The sequence below is a fragment of the Acanthochromis polyacanthus genome, chromosome 8, assembly GCF_021347895.1.
Source record: "Acanthochromis polyacanthus isolate Apoly-LR-REF ecotype Palm Island chromosome 8, KAUST_Apoly_ChrSc, whole genome shotgun sequence".
Classification (NCBI taxonomy): Eukaryota; Metazoa; Chordata; class Actinopteri; family Pomacentridae; genus Acanthochromis; species Acanthochromis polyacanthus.
In genome coordinates, this window is record NC_067120.1 from 14,993,647 (window position 1) to 15,009,960 (window position 16,314).

General features: G+C 40.0%; 1 protein-coding gene across 5 annotated transcripts in view; it reads left to right on the forward strand.

Moving 5' to 3' along the window:
* The window catches only part of LOC110952787 (cGMP-inhibited 3',5'-cyclic phosphodiesterase 3A), a 77,263-nt gene that overhangs the window by 23,935 nt on the left and 37,014 nt on the right, over positions 1 to 16,314 (forward strand). The window lies entirely within an intron of this gene.

A 16,314-nucleotide genomic window follows, 5' to 3' on the forward strand; every position in this document is an offset into this window, starting at 1 on the left:
ACCTGGGACCCTGGAAGCGCTATCGAACCATAAACCGATGAGCCACAGTTGAGGGCGTAATTGCCTGAGGCAGGGCCCGTTCTGCCAATGCAGGTCCTCTGGTCGCCCCACAGTTTTACCGTGGCACTGCCAGCTCAGCAGAGTGATCGAACCCAGTGAAGGACAAGGACAAGGTGAGCATTAGAGTCAGCTGCGGTGGATTTACTCACTGCAAAGCGGTCGCTGTAAAAATGTTTGGCAAGAGGAAAAAACACCAAAACCAAGGAAATAGTTCAACATTTTGAGAAAACAGGTATCTGATTCTTTGCATAGAGTTTAGCATGAAGGAGATGATTAGATTTGCACAAAATCTGGAAACAAGGCGATATAGCTAGACTGTCTGCTACATTCTCTTAAGCTCATAAATCGACACTTTACATTTAATTTCAGCTGAAGATTAATCTAACGAACAAATATAACAGTGGCAGAAGTATATCTACAGTTTCTCTGTCCATCATTGTTAATCTACCAGTTGGAATCAGACTGTGACACATGGTAAAAGCACTGCTCTACTAAAACAATCTCTCTTCAACCTGGCAGGAGTCATTTCACTTCTGACAGCTCATTATTCTAGCTGTGATTAGTTCTTTAATGCTGCAATTGCTACCAGTGAATGTTTTAGTTTTGGACGCAGGTCTGTCTGCGGATTCTTTCTCGATTCTTGTCTTGGAGGATTTACGGTGTGGCAGCGACAGAGACGGACAGATCTGAGCTCTGCGCTCTGATCCCCCCCCCCCCCCCCCCCTTTTTTTTTTAAACCCAGCTGTCTATCTGCACCAGATCCATTTGGTTCAGGCTGGTGCAGCTGTACTAATCAGGTTATATGGGGAGAAGTAATTTATTTTGAGTCTGTTTTCCATTAGATTAGTGCGCACATGCAGATAATAAACATGCAGATTTTTCAGATGGGGAAAAAAATATGAACATTTGCCCAAATTTCCACAGTTTTTAACTCCAGGGTGGCCATTTTGTATTTACAAGTCCTACACAGTACAGCCTTATCAACTGTGCAGTTGTAGCTGTTTATGGCTCAGTTTTATGATACCTCTCTTCTAGTCTACCTGCCTAATTAATTGAACTACTTCCCATTATAGTGGATTATCCTTTCCAATTGGGCATTTTTCGAGCCAGGATTGTTTTCACAATGGTCGTCATTTATTCAGAGCTGCAGCAGACATTATTTTTTTCTGCTTTTACATGGTCTATGGAAAGTGCAATTAAAGCAATTACAGATGAGAAGTCACACTAGCTTCAGGCTACAGACCCACTTTGTTGGACTTATACGGGATGTGAACCTCTGCTGAACACGATCTTAAAACTAGAGCTAATCTTTCTTTTCATTGTTTGATAAATTATCCTGCCACGATTACTGATTGGCCAATTACGAGAATAACAAATGAGCTTTTGGACAATGCAATGACTGAGTGAGGTTAAACGCAGTCCCCATCACATTTCCTCACAATGTTTTCTCTGCTTTTTTAGACGGTAGTAGTGTGAGGCCGCTGTTCTGTGGTGTCTTTAGAACATGGCGTGGGGAGCAGAATGTGAGAGGCAAAGGTCTCAGCAAATTGTTTCCTCAGCTGTGCAGCAGAGTGGACTTTTTAGGATAGGCTAAGAATTCAGAAGCCCTGTAAGAGTCTTGTTGTCTTAAACTTTCTCTGTTGTGAGAGTTTCGGTTGATTTCATTAATGTCACTACCATTTTGTGAAGCAGGAAAATTTGACTTTTTTCCTAATAAGTTCATGTTTATGATCAAACCTTGACAAAGAAACTACAATTAGATGTTGCAAATTTATCCCATTCATGTCTTAAAGGAAGCATAGTTGCTGCTTAGATTTTGTTCACATGCCTCATGTGTGGACATGGGTTGAATAAAGTTGTTTTTGGGTAAATGTTCATAAAACGTCTGTAATGTTCAACTCACTGTTGGTTTTTTCATATTATATAATGACCACAGTCTTTTCCCCATACAATAAGCAAGTTACAAGAGAGTTTAGGCTTTAATTGCTACAGTTGGATTTTATATTGTAAGACCAGAAACTGTGGGAAAATGTAAAAATGCTAATATATTCAGTGTCATCATTTTCCTTCAAATCTGTGGTATTGGCACTGCTTTTTTCTGAAGCCATACTTGCTTTTGCAAGTATGTAGTGCTGAGATGTAATGTACTTTTTCTCAACGTGCAAAGTATTCATTATGGAACACTATGCTGCAAGTTAATGGCCGTCTGTAACTATTTAATCTTGTAATGCTACATATTGTTATTTTGCCTATGAAAAGATAAAGTCATACCTGGTTTACATTTAGTCGATATCACCTTCAAAAATGCAGTTATGCTCCTGCCATGCTTGCAACGATGCTTGGAAATCGCACTCTGTAAGCATGTCAAGCATTATCTGAAATGTGCACTGGATCTCCTCCACTGTGCCAAAATGGCAAACCTTAAACTTACATTTTATTTTAGGGGAAAGGAAGGAGTCACAGTGAGCCAAATCTGGCATGTAAGGTGGGTCTGGAGCGACGAGTGTGTTTATGCGGCCAAAAAACACGCTTTAAGACTATGTCAGCGGGAGTGTTGGTGTGTTGGAGGACCCAGCGGCCATCACACTACAGATACGATTGTTTGCATTTTCAGGACGTTACAGTAGAACTTGGTCTTAACCCTCTGACTCTAGGAGTAAAATTCGCAGTGCACAACCCTGTAAATTAGCATGATCTATGTAGTCTCCTAATCTTATGCACCTTCTTTGGTCTTGAATGCTGTAAGCTCTCTTACTGTGAAAACTACTTTGGGCCATAACTGCCCTCTTGTCACTAGTGATGATCCTTGGCATGAAGGTCGGGTTATCCTGACACTGCTGACAAAGATCCTGGCAGACTTCATGCACAGTGCTGCTGCTGCAGCTCCATGGTGAAACTACAAATGCATGAGACTGTGCTGCACTCAGGAATGTTATCTGAACTTTTTGATCACTCCTTCCACATTGAGCAATTAAAGCTTCAAAAATACTGAAGTACCAAAGCAACCTCAAATATGTTTTTTATTATATCAGTCATGTTGCCCGCTAAGTAGCGAACAGCTATAGCAAAAAGAGTTTCATATCCTCTTTGCTCCACACACTTTCACAGAAACTAGTTAATTGTACCTGTTCACTGCATAAATTAATCTAAGCAAGTGATAACTTAATCATGTACTGGTGGTATCGATTTTAATGGTTATTCCACATACTGTTCATTATCATTCACATGTTATATTGTAATATCCCCATCACTACTCTTTTCTTCTGTAATATAAGATAGAAAATTACATTAATGTAACAATAGGCAGACAACACATTGAGCAAAAGCACTAAACAAAACATATTGTAGTGGAAAATTGAAGTATTCATGCATTTTTATATAGTGAGTTGTTTGTTCCATGTATCCATCTCTTGACAGCAGTTTTGCAATTATTTATGGACTGCATGTTTTAAGTGGAACAGGAAGACTATTTCAGGCGATGGATGCTCTTGAGCGCACTACTGCTTATGAAAACAGATGGCAAATACAGAGTAGTGCTTATTTATTTTATTAGGATAAGATAAATATAGCTAACGCAGGCCCGGTGAATGATTGCGACTTTTATAATGTATGATCTCTGCTCCCTCTGTTCTGAGACAGTATCAGTGAGAACTGAGACAGATGAATGTGTGGAATGTGAGCTGACGTCACTGGATGTACTATCGCTTCAGTCACATGGCTAGGTAAACACAAGTAGCCGTTTGGCCTGGTGTGTGTGTGGGTGGCACCAGTAGCTCCAATCGAGAGTATCCAGAAGCTCCATGTTGTTGAGTGTGTAAAAAGAAACAAATGTTTTGTGTATTTTTACTAGGATTCTTTCCATGTTTAAACTGCATACTAACAAAGATTTTTACCAGTGTTTTCCTAGCTGTGGTCCACCTTAATTCTGTTCCAGATCCGAAACACACATGGATGCGCGCACACTATTACACATTCACATATGACATGAAAATTGATCCATGCACACCATGCATATGGGGATATACTGCATTTACTGTACACCTACACATGGGTAAACTGACAGACATGCAGTGTAACCACACAAAAGAGCTGGTGCCCTGTTATAAACAAACATGTTGCTCGAACAAACAAGCATCCATTCAAGGTCACTCTGCACTAGTTGTGGAATTTAACTATTCTAAGTATATTCAACTTCTATTTTTCCTTTTTTTTTTTTTTTTTTTTTTTTTTACAGCTTTATGCTTTGTATTCAGCATTTCAAGGGGAAATATTGCACCTTTTGCTCAATTACACCAGCCACAAACAAGATGAAAATTGTTTCAAGTCACAAGCGGATGAAACTTATATTAAAATGCACATTAAAATATAATAATAATATTTCATTACAATAATATTCCATAAAATAAATACAGCTGTACACTGATGGAGATAACTATTAAGAACCTTTTGATACAGTTGCATTAAAACACTGTAAGGTTCTGAGTTGAAGGGAGTTTGTAGCTTCAGGGTGTACACATTATTGAATCTGAAGAAGTAAACCGAAAAGTAAACAAGTTGATATGATAGTATAAAACTGAATTTAACAACTCTGGAAATGCATCACCTTGTTATCCACCTTGTAGGATGAAGCTGCATTGCATTGCAGCAAAAGTTGAACTTCAGAAATGTTAGAAAAAGAACATTCTTTTACTTTATTCAGGCCTAGTCAATACTGTAGTGAAGAACATGCAGAGGATTATTACCTGCTGTTAAATGCTTTGTTTTTTCTATTGTCCAGAGACAGCAGCTCAGAAACCCCAGTGTAAGCTGCCTGCCGCAATGACAACAAACTGACAGGAACATTTAGCTGATTATCAACAGAGAGTTTTACCCAGAGATTGGTGGAGAACAAAAATGAGAAAAAAGCAGAATTTAATTGGACAGTACTGGAATATTAGTATTCATAGTTTGTATATAATGTATAGTAACTATAGGTTGGTAATATGTCATGTTGTGTTTACAGACTTTTTTTGCAACCGCGTGGCAAAAAATGATTGTAATTAAACTACCCCTCTGGTCATGGATTGATTCCTCACAATCTAACTTTTTTTGGATTAAGATGAAGTATTTCAAAGTTATTGGGGTTTTTTTTCAGAAAATAACTCAATCTATAAAAGCCCTGCCACTTTCTACACCCACCTCAACACTATTCACTCACCTATGACTTTGCAAGCAATCTAAAATGACTCTACTTGCAATATTGGTGTAATTCAGCCATACATGTTCGAACCATAAACCAGTTCTTAAGAAGGAAAATGATACGGAAAGCCCTTGCTGCACGCAGAGAACTTTTTCGCCTTAGGTGTGTCACATAGGAAGCCATGTTTTGGCCGTCTTTATTGCTACTTTTCCGCAAGTAAAATATCTAAATACTTCTGACTTACACACACACACATTCTAAACACATTAAACCACGTGTTCACTTACAGTGTCATAGTTTACAAAAACATGCCTTGGCAACGGGCCTGTGAACAATCGGGCTGGGTGGTCCCGTCAGAGAGCTGTTGTCACTTTTCAGCTGAGCTCTACTCAGACCATACATATTTGCCAGAAGCATAACTCCTGAACGACACAGTGACAACGTATTATTACTACACAGTCTTTGGCTATTATCACGTCATATATCATTTTGTCGAGTGAGACAGAGAGCTTTAAGGTAGTATATTTTGTTTATTGCTCGCTAAGCCTCAGCGTGTCTCAGTGAGGGTGTGATTGAAGAAGATGGCTTTGTGTCAGTCATGGAGCTTACAGCTTATTTCCCCAGAGGACAACTGGTATTTCCTATATCTTGTCCCCGTTAGCATGATGGCCCTTTCTTAAAAACTCCATATTGTGTCTCATAGAGAGAAGTCCACCAGAGTGCACGAGGGAAGGCCATCCACCCCGCACCCCCACCCCCACCCCCCCACCCCCGTAGCCACAGAACCCTTCACCCCACAACATGGAGAATGCTGCTTCTGGGAATTTCACAGACAAAGTTAGCCGTTTTCAAGCTAATGGTGTAAAACTTGCCCATGAGCCTCTTCCAAGGGAGCAGGCTCTGTAATTTAAATCCTTCCACCTGCAAAAAAGAGGAAGCAGAGATTTATGCCCCCACACTTATACACATGCTGTTTATTGGAAGCTGGCATTCACACACTTTCGTGCACGTACACACATGCTTTGAGCACCATCAGTCAGTGCATAGGTGCTGTCCTGACTGCACGTTTATGTTTGTACATCAGTGATTTATAAAGGACGTAGGGATGTGATTTAAAGGCATGTGCTTGAACGGGCAATTGCTGTCTGTTTGTTTACTGGAGTCCTGTGGGAATCTTGATGGGACAGTAAATGCTGAAATAGTAGGGTAGATGTGTGTGTGTGTCTGTGTGTGTGAGTGTGTGTGGTCTCTCTCTGATGAGCACACACAAAACACAGAACACAGACCTTGCTGAGTCAGGGCTGTGAATAAAAGATGAAATAATGTATGCACTGGAAGTTGCATGCATGCACAAATGCCCGCATACTGCTTTCATAATGTTGCCTTTGACTGAGCTCTGCTCTCCGATTCTCATTCTGCAGCCCCTGAGTTATCTTACAGCAAAGCTGAAGTTGGATCCTCAGGCCAGTACAGTGTAATTTCAAAGAGTTCATTATTTAGACAAAATTAACACTATTCAAACGTTTAGTGTGTTTTCCTTGGTTTTCACGCAAAAGTCAGGTTTGAATTGTTTTGTTATTCAACTGTTCATTACCTTTGAAAATCCTGCTTGACGCACATCTCGTTTTCCAAAAGAAATATTGCCCGCTGTCCCAGTCAGACTTATGGCTTCATAAAAACATTTTACAGTGGAACTGTAACACCCAATCCGGTTGTTGTCTAAGACCTGCACTGTGCACTAAACTGCACATTTTTCGTAGCTTAAATGGCACCAATGAGCAACAAAATTTGGAAAATGTAGTGTGTGTTAACCCTTTCTATCTGTCTGCATTCCTAACCATCTGGCCTGTCATAATGTAATTCATAAATGCCACAGAAAGTCTATAAGAAGGCATAAATCAATGCTACCATTTCCATTATGTAATGAAAGATCAGCTGGAAAACCAGTGTTGCCGAAGGAGGCCAGTGGGCTCAGTCATTAAGTTGATGGATAATGAGGAAATGCTGTTTTATCTCAATGCAGTCTTTTTTTGATGAGCACAAAACCAGGCCATGTACACATGAGAAGCATATAAGATAGAATTTTATTGTTCTCTTATGTAATTAGCCAGTGAACACACAGGAGCAGTCACTTTTAGGGAAATCTGCTGAGCATTGACTCACAGCACTAACTTAATCTTTATTTCAGAGGAGGAAAAGTTAGCTCGGGTTTATTAAATGAATTGCAGTGTCATTACTGATTTATTTGTACATGACTCTTCGAAACGAATGTGCTGCAGCCAGAGAGTGGCTACCATTGTTGACGCACTGTACAGTTTGAGTTGACTGGGAATTAAACCACACAAAGCCCATTGGCACCTTACAGACTGAACAGAGCAGAGGCTTGTAAAACAAACAAACAAGTGAGTGCTGTGTTCCCTTCTCAGCTCTCCAGGCCCCAGCAGTAATCCTGACTGTACCATTATACACTAATGGCTTTGGCATGCTGTTTTGAGATGGGCTGCCAGGTTTACCCAGCCAGATCGCCTCTTGTTCACCCAGCTAGAACTGTGTGTGGACAAATAATATCACCAGAAAAATGAAGGGATGTCCTTTTGAATCACATGGATGAGGCTTTTAAAATATTTTATACTCTCACTGCAGGCTTTCATGAAGAGATTTTGTCAGTGACACATTTCCTGCCGTCGTGTTTCATCATTTTTGAGGTCAGAATTTGGAGTACTCCCATTGAGGTTTTCTCTGGGCCATGGCTTCCTTGTGGCCTGTGCTTCCGCCCTGGGAGAATGACAGATCTATCTCTGGTAGGGACTCTTCTTTCTCTTCTTCTTCTAGGATCAGGCTAAGTCTCTCCCTGGAAACGTAAAGATGATAAATCCCATTAGTCACACTTCAGAAATTAGAAGAGTGTGAGTAAGAATGTGTGAAGAGCAGCGGAGGGCTAAACAGAAGCCGGAGTGCAGATGCAGAGCTACTGTGAGAAAGATGTCACGGGATCATATTTGTGCACGTGAGCACTTTTAATGCTCAGACAAGTGTGATTTTCTTCATTAAGTGTGCTTTGCAAGCCGCTGCATGAGACAGAGAGGTGTACATGCGCTAATCTTTGCAGACGCACGGGTGTGTTCCTCATTCCCCGCACTCAGCCCCCTCCCCCTGTCCTTGGCAGCCCACCTCAAACGTTCCCTTCCCTTTAGCGATGACGCAAATGACCCACGATGACTTACCCCCACGGTAAAACCTGTAAAACATTAGCCAGCATGAATAGGAATGACTTTCCATACTCTCCCCTGAGCAGGCAGGCCGGCAGGCAGAGAAGGATTTATAAGTGTCCTCCGCTGGCAGCTACACTGGGGATGGATGGAGCAGAGGAGAAGGTGGGGCGGAGCTTATGAAATCACCTGGACGAGGAGCCGCACAGTTTGGGTCACAAATTTGTGTCTATCTTTGCACATTTTGCAGCTTAGCCATAGAGCTGTACACATGCAAGTTAATCCTTTAATATCGGCTGTCCTTCTCATATCAACTTGTGTTTAATTAAATTCAATTTAAATTTAGAGTAAGATGGTAGTTTATTAGATGAAAAGGTAATAGAGCAGAACATGCAAAGAATAGGAGTGCAAGTGCATTATAGATAGAATATTAATAAATCTAATTCTCATTTCCATAAAATTATGTATCGTTAATCATGCGGATAACTCCCTAGATTTGCATGGGTCTTGCAAATTTCCATCACTTGCACGGGCTGTTTCTGTAATCCATATGCTAAATTTAGAAAGGCTGACAGATATAAAGAAAGTAACATAAGCTAATTTATGCTACTCGCATAGCCTGTATCTGTCTACACGTCAGAGGAAGGAATAAGCTAAAAGGCACCAGGTAGACCAAAAGCTTCTAATATCACAGCTTCCTGCATTCAGGGTTTAGAAAGAAATGAATGAAGATAGTACAATTCATGCTAAGAATGATACTATATTAGTTTTCCCAAAAATATGTCCTTTATTCCACATGATTCCATTATTCAGTACCATTTTTTATTATTATATATCATAATCTAACCGTGTCATTCTGTATATACACAAAATTTTTACAAAATTCTTCCTAAATAAAAGCAAACAAAGTGTTTTCCAAAGTGGCTCCAAAGAGAAAACAGCTACACGACACTAATCATGAGAATACCTCCACCTGCAGGTGCAAAACAAGATTACATCTCATCATCAACGGTGTGATGAACAATCTAGAGCTTACTGTGGTTCTAACGGCCATGAAAGTGAACACAAACACCTTTGATTGTTGTCTTGATGGTGTCCTCACATCTAAGCCGCTGTCATTTAAGAAGCCTTCACATAGCGAGACTCAGTAGAACCTGACCTACTTTCTTTGTGTCGGCTGAAGTGAAAGTGAGTGCAGGGATGTCTGAGTCAAACACTACAGACGTCAGAATATCTTTGACAGAGAGCAGTGATAAAAGAACAAAGGAGGAATAAAGTAAGAAAATATTCAGAGACCTCGAGGCAGTGTGTGTGTGTGTGTGTGTGTGTGTGTGTGTGTGTGTGTGTGTGTGTGTGTGTGTGTGTGTGTGTGTGTGTGTGTGTGTGTGTGTGTGCGCGCGCACTTATGTAAGTAGGTATATGTGTGAATTCATGACTTTGCAGACCCAACTTTAAGTGAGAGCGTAGTGAGTTTAATTGGACAGAGAGGTGGTTCATAAAACCCTTGGGTCAAGCTCATTGGAAATCCTACAGACTGATCTCCTGGCCCTTCAATGCTGCCTTAATTAACCCGACCATCCTGAAAGATCAGCACACAGCTCTTTTCCACCTTCCCTCGTCTCCAACAGGGTGATCTCTAGTTGGCACTTCTTATAACCGTGTCCTCAGCGGACACTGACTTTGCATCCCAGTAAATCCAGTTCACTAACAAGCTAACACAGCCACTGAAGATCCAAACAGACACACATCAACTTCATTCATATGAAGCCAGTAATGAGGGATAAAATAGGATGAGAGAGAAAAGGGGGGAGGAAGAGACAAATGAAGGGCTGATCATGAATGAATGATTAAGAAACGCTGCTTGCAGTTATTGCGCTAGGCTTTATTAGGATGAAGCAGTTTCCGGTTCGCTTCCCTGCAAATTTAGAAAAGTCGCCCATAGTGAGTTGACGACAATGGGTCTGGATTTACTGTGCGATGTCAGGTTGATCGCTGTGAAAGTGGAGCTTTGAGCTGTGGGTGCTGCTGCTGTAACTCCAACACTTCACACCCTCTGAGAAGTGGTTCTCAACTGTATATTGGCGGGAACAAGTCAAACAACAAGCATATTCCAATAGTTTATTTGTGCTTTGACACCATGGTGTTTGCCCAGCACCTCAGAAGCACGGCAGCTTGCCATGGTGGTGGGCAGGGCATGGTTGCATGTTGGCATCCACACTGCTGCCCTCTTAACACTGGAGGTGAGAGGAAGGCTGGGAGTTTCCTTGGCTGGTGCTATTTTGAGTCATGAGAGTGCAGCTCAGTTACAAAGGGTGTTGGCAAATGGTGACTGTGACTTTCTTTGTCTGCCTGACATATTGTATACTTTTAAGAATCCTTCTTATTATTAACATGGATGGGTACAAATCTTTCTAAGCAAACTCCTGGGGCAATATATAATTGCAAGACTTCTTGTAACATAGTTGACAGGCATCATAGTTGACATTTTTGCAGTTGTCAAGCCAAAAATCAACATGGCCGCATATAACCAAACACCACATGGCATTTTTAGACAAAGATTCTTCTAAATATTATTTATACAATTGAGTAAAATTGAAATTGAAAGTTATTTCTAAAGATATTGTAGTAAACCTGTTGTCGTGCAATAAATCCACACTTGACTCACACAGTACTTTATTTTTAAATAACTAAGAAAGCCTTGGAGTCTTGTCAGTCATTTCTTCAGGAGGAAATGACATCATGTGTAGCAGGTCATGTGATCTGGAATTAACACACTCCTTTGAGAGGTGTTTTTGTAATGGGTAATTTAGTTGAAAGTGACTTCTCGGAACACAGATACAGTTTGTTATTTTCCATATAAAATTTGATATATTGCCAAAAAAGAAATATCTGTAATGATTATCTCAACTTAATATAAAGAACACAATCAAAACTATTTTTGAATAGGCTCTTCTTTTTTTTTTTTTAGCTAATTAGAAAGTGGCTGGTTTTAAATTAAGACGGTTTTTTAGTTGACACTTTAGTCATATCCAGTCTTTTTTTTTATCAATAAGTGATTGTTTCCATAACAAAAATACCCTCCTATTAAGCTAGTTGAAGTTAATACAAAGATTTGTCAGCTTGGCGAGTCAAGACGCTACATTTGTACATTTGGGGCTCCATTTTCACGACTGAGAAACGGCCAGGGCAAGCAATGCAGCGACAGTAATCACCTGACCTTCACATTCTCTTTGTGCATCTGTGCGGTGTTTTGGTGCCAAGTGCAGAGCGCACGACGCACCTTTGGGAAGAGAGACAGACAGATGGCAGATTCATTGAAATGCTCAGTGCAAAGCAAGCTGGTAGTATTTTGGTGGAAAATGTGTCTTAGACTTTGCCTTGGCAACTTGCCCTTTTTCTGGTGCTGCTGTTTAACCAAGAAGAGTAAAATAAATACTAATGGCAAATCTCCAGAAACCATGAAAAAAAATGTTTAAAGTGATGCGATGAATAATATTAAATAGCTATTCTTCCGATAGATGTATTATTAATGAATTTTTCCTTTTTTCGAAGCAGGACCGTCAGTAAATCAATGCACTGATCTATAAATTACTAGAAGTTACTCGAACAGTGCCGGCTGTTGTCCACAGCTGTTATGAAGCTCTGTCAGTTCATTAAATCTCTGCAGCCATCTGAAGCACACACATGTTGATCACTCTGCTTCCTGTCCGCTGACAACTGCATCACCAGAGCCTAGTGCCATTACACACGACCTTCCACTGTGTTTACCTTTATTAGATCACATGCAAATTGCAGCAGGCTGCTACAAACTAACCACTTCAATAGTGCAGGCAGAAAACTGGTCAGTTAGACTGTGTATTAGTTTATTAGGGAAATATCAGATTGTAGCAGCCTATCACGCCTGTCTAGCTAGGAAGATTCTGATTATTTGTATTATTATTTTTTATAGAAAAAAGTAGCATCTTATTTTATGGTGCTAATCCTGTTGTGTCACATTCCACAGTTTGATTGGCCAAATATAAACCAAGATAATACAGAAATAAAACAAAAATGGTTTGAATTGATGGGACAACACCATTAGTAATATCATTTATTTCTTTCCATGACTGCGCAAGTTGAAAAAAGTATCTACACCATCTGACTTTGGCTGCAGATTTAAGTTTTATCTTCATGTCGTTCTGGTCTTCACCACACAGACTGTAATCTAACTTCCTGGAGTAGCCTCTTTTCATTTTTTCTGTTTCTGTCTTGATGTGTCACTGTGTTTTGTGAAATGAAAACAGGCTGAAAGTGTATTTACTAACCAGCCCATCCTCTGGATTAGCCTACAAACAGGTGACAAATTAAAGGAAAAACCTAAACCATTGAGCCCCTCTGTTGTACTGTTGGGGACATCTTCCTGCCATGATTTGACTCCACTTGTCCTCTTAGAGGAAATAATTGCTGCAAAACAATACCAAATTGTTCTGAGTGATCACATGTATTCTGTAATGAGACATTTCTATCCTCCTAAGAGCGGTTTCTTCCAGGATAACAAGCCCACCATAGGGGACAAGAGGTCGCTGAATGGCTTCATGAGGATGAAAACAATGTGAATCATCTGTTATCACCTTCACAGTCACCATGTCTCAGCACGATCTAACACATACATGATTTTGGATGGTCATATGCACCACCAACATCAAAACAAATGAGAGAAGGTTTTTTTAGAAGAATGGTGTTCATCCCTCTAGTAGAGCCCAGAGAGACGTGTTGATTCAATGCCAGGGTGCACTGAAGCTGTTCTGGCAGGACATGGCGGTCCAACACTTTAGTCAGACACGTTATGTTGTTTCTTTCTTCAATTTGTCACCTATTTATATGTTAAACTTGAGCTAACCCTTTTGCACGTGGCACTGAACCAAAGAACCTGATGTGATCACATAGTAGAGTCACATTAGGCTGTGCATATACATACATATATATGCACTGACAAAAATTTCCAAGTGTGAGTAGCACACATGCAAATTGAAACAACCTTCTTAAAAACCAAATAAACACGAAGCTTACATCTTCACAATGCCAGAATTATTATGTTTGCATGAAAAAACTACATTATCAGTGTTAAATAACATCCAGTTGGGAAAAAAATCACACTGACACATTTGGAACACAGCAAATGGTGAACATTCTACGATGAAGGGGTGCTTAAGCTCGGCGTGATTTTACTGTTGCTCATTTCCAATTTATTTTGCAAAAAGACCCTCCGGCGGCCTGCATCTTCTGTTAACATGCAGCTGAACTAAATTGCTCTCACTTCTTTGTGTTGTTCGTTTCTTGAGAGCATCACTCTTGAATAATGGAGGCACAATAAATCTCCAGAATGTCGTCACAATGGACCACAGTCTCATAAACAGGCCTGAGAGCTCAGCGAGTGTGTCGTGTTACTCTGGTGGCTCGAGCGCGATGATCGAAAGACATACTTTCATTTTCAAAGACACTAAGTGTCTTTATTCTCTTTTCGTTTCAGCTGCTTATATATTGTGAGTATGAAGCGATGGAAAGCTGCGACTAGATCTGGCTTATTGTAAGTTATGGGGCGGCATAATGAATCTAGCAGAGGGTGAAACAAAGGGCATAACTTCTACCAAGTTGTTATTTTTCCCAGTAGGTGCACTGGAGCTTTAGGACAAAAACAAATCCATTTGGAAGTTTTACTGCTTCAGCTGTGTTATACTGCCTGGAGGGTGTCCATGAAAAACCAGGAGATATCTAAGAAATCATTCATGTGTGGTTTTACCTCTTCAGACATAATATTGGCAATGACCTGTCTTATGTTTTAAGTATAATCTTAGACTGCTCTTCTCTGTCTTCCCGGAGGAAAACAAGGTAATAAAGCACGGACAAGACTTTTTGTTTCTCTTGTTTTGATCAATATAGCTTGTAGAGGATTAGCTGTCTCCAGCAGAAGACGTATAGTTTGTTCTGTATTTATTCTACAGTGACATACACATATTTTTGGGCTGTGTGGTGTGTTATTGTTTTGTTCTGCTGTTTTGTTTTTTTTTTCTTTTCAGGTCCAATACTGTTGCTTTTCTTTTCGTGAAAAACAGATGATGCTAGTCTGTTGTTTATTCCAACAGTGGTGGTTGGAAATTTCAAATGACAACATTTTGCTTTGTGATTTTCCACTACTGATTACAAAAAACCCAGTGGCACCAGACAAACCTCATCCATTTGTTTTTCTTGATCTAATTTTCAAACTTCTCAAGAGTTTCAGAGAAAATGACCTTTATTATGTTCTGTAAAGTCAGTCCGTGCAAGAGGTTATCTGCGCTGCTCAAATTTTATGCTTATTTTCAACATTGTGTGGTGTGGTTTTTTTTTTTTGTTTTGGCACATCAAAAGGCACATGTAGACTTCTGTGTAGTCTGGCTCCGGCTCTCAGAGCAGGGAGATGAAAGGTTCAGTTATATAAGATGGTCAGACCAAAAGGCTGTTTATGTGTGTGCCTGGAGAGCCTCACTGATACGAGGACCTTCTAATGGAGCAGGACTGTCGCGACGGTAGAGGGGCTGCTGCCAGTTCCTGCACTGGAAAACCAAAGCGCTGTCGTCAGAGCAGTAAAGAATGAGACAAACAGCACTGACTGGCTGAGACTGTCATTTACAGTGGATTAAATCTCACATGTTTGTCTGTTACTCATCTGATTGCTCCATCGACTCCCTTTTCTACCTACAATTGTAGCGTTATTGTGGTGCATGAGAAGCTGCTGACGTTTGATGGAGGTTTTTGCTGACAGTCCTAGCTTTCCCTGCTTGTGTGCTAAGTCGAAAAAATACAGTCTGAGAGAATGAAGATGGTGGTTGAGAAAGGGCAAACCCTCTCATATTGCGTTTTATTGTCAAGCTATGGGAAAGCCGTAGCACACCCAGTGAATTTTATTTTTATGAAGGGTGTGCTTTACAGTAAGTTGCTATGATGTCCTTGTTTGCTTACTGTCACGGTCACCACATTTTGTGCAGCAGCGCCTATTGTTGATGAAACCTTGACTAAAGGACGAGAAATACAATAACTAGCCCGCAAGGAAACCAAGGGGTCAAAAGTGTGTCCTGCTAAATATGTCAAAGGCACATGTGATGATTAAAGTGTAAAGAAAAGCTTCGTCATCAAAGTTAAAAATACATGAAGTCAACCTGCTGTGACTCCCAACTTGATTTGCAGTGCAGATTTTTAAAGGTCCCTGGAAACTTTTATCCCCTCGCTGTCTGCTCATTTTTACTTTGAGCAATGAGTTTGTTGTAAATTTGGAACAGTTTTGGTTATTCAAATGAGAAGTTTCTGTTTGTGCCTTATTTCACTGGTTGAAGTCGGTGGGGAAAAAATCCCATTTTTTTCAGGTAGGAAAAAAAATGGGATCTGCAATATTTGACAATGTATATAATAGCAACATTTGACTTGAAATGTGGTGACAGCTGGAGACTTGTTTGTGTATGTTGGCCTTCATAATATGCCCACACACTGAAGATGAAGCAAATCAGCTGAGATTTTAATGCTTCAAACTGTTCGCAGATTATACCCAAGGATTTTTAAATTGATGACGCATGGAGTTTTAATTATTTTGTTGTAAAGAAACGCGTAAGACTGTAGTAACTGTAACCCGACTGCAGCTTAATTCTGTTCTGTAAGACAAATTTAAATGTTTGTTAACACCAGTGATTTTGAAAACATAACAGTTAATCAGAATGTTAGTTTTTACTAAATTATACAAAATACCAATTTTTAATTTTTAAACATTTTTCATTGGAATTACTTTGACTGAAGCAATAGTCTCTTCCAATTACTGTCAGTGGGGTCTGTGAATCATCTAAAAAATACAGGACATGA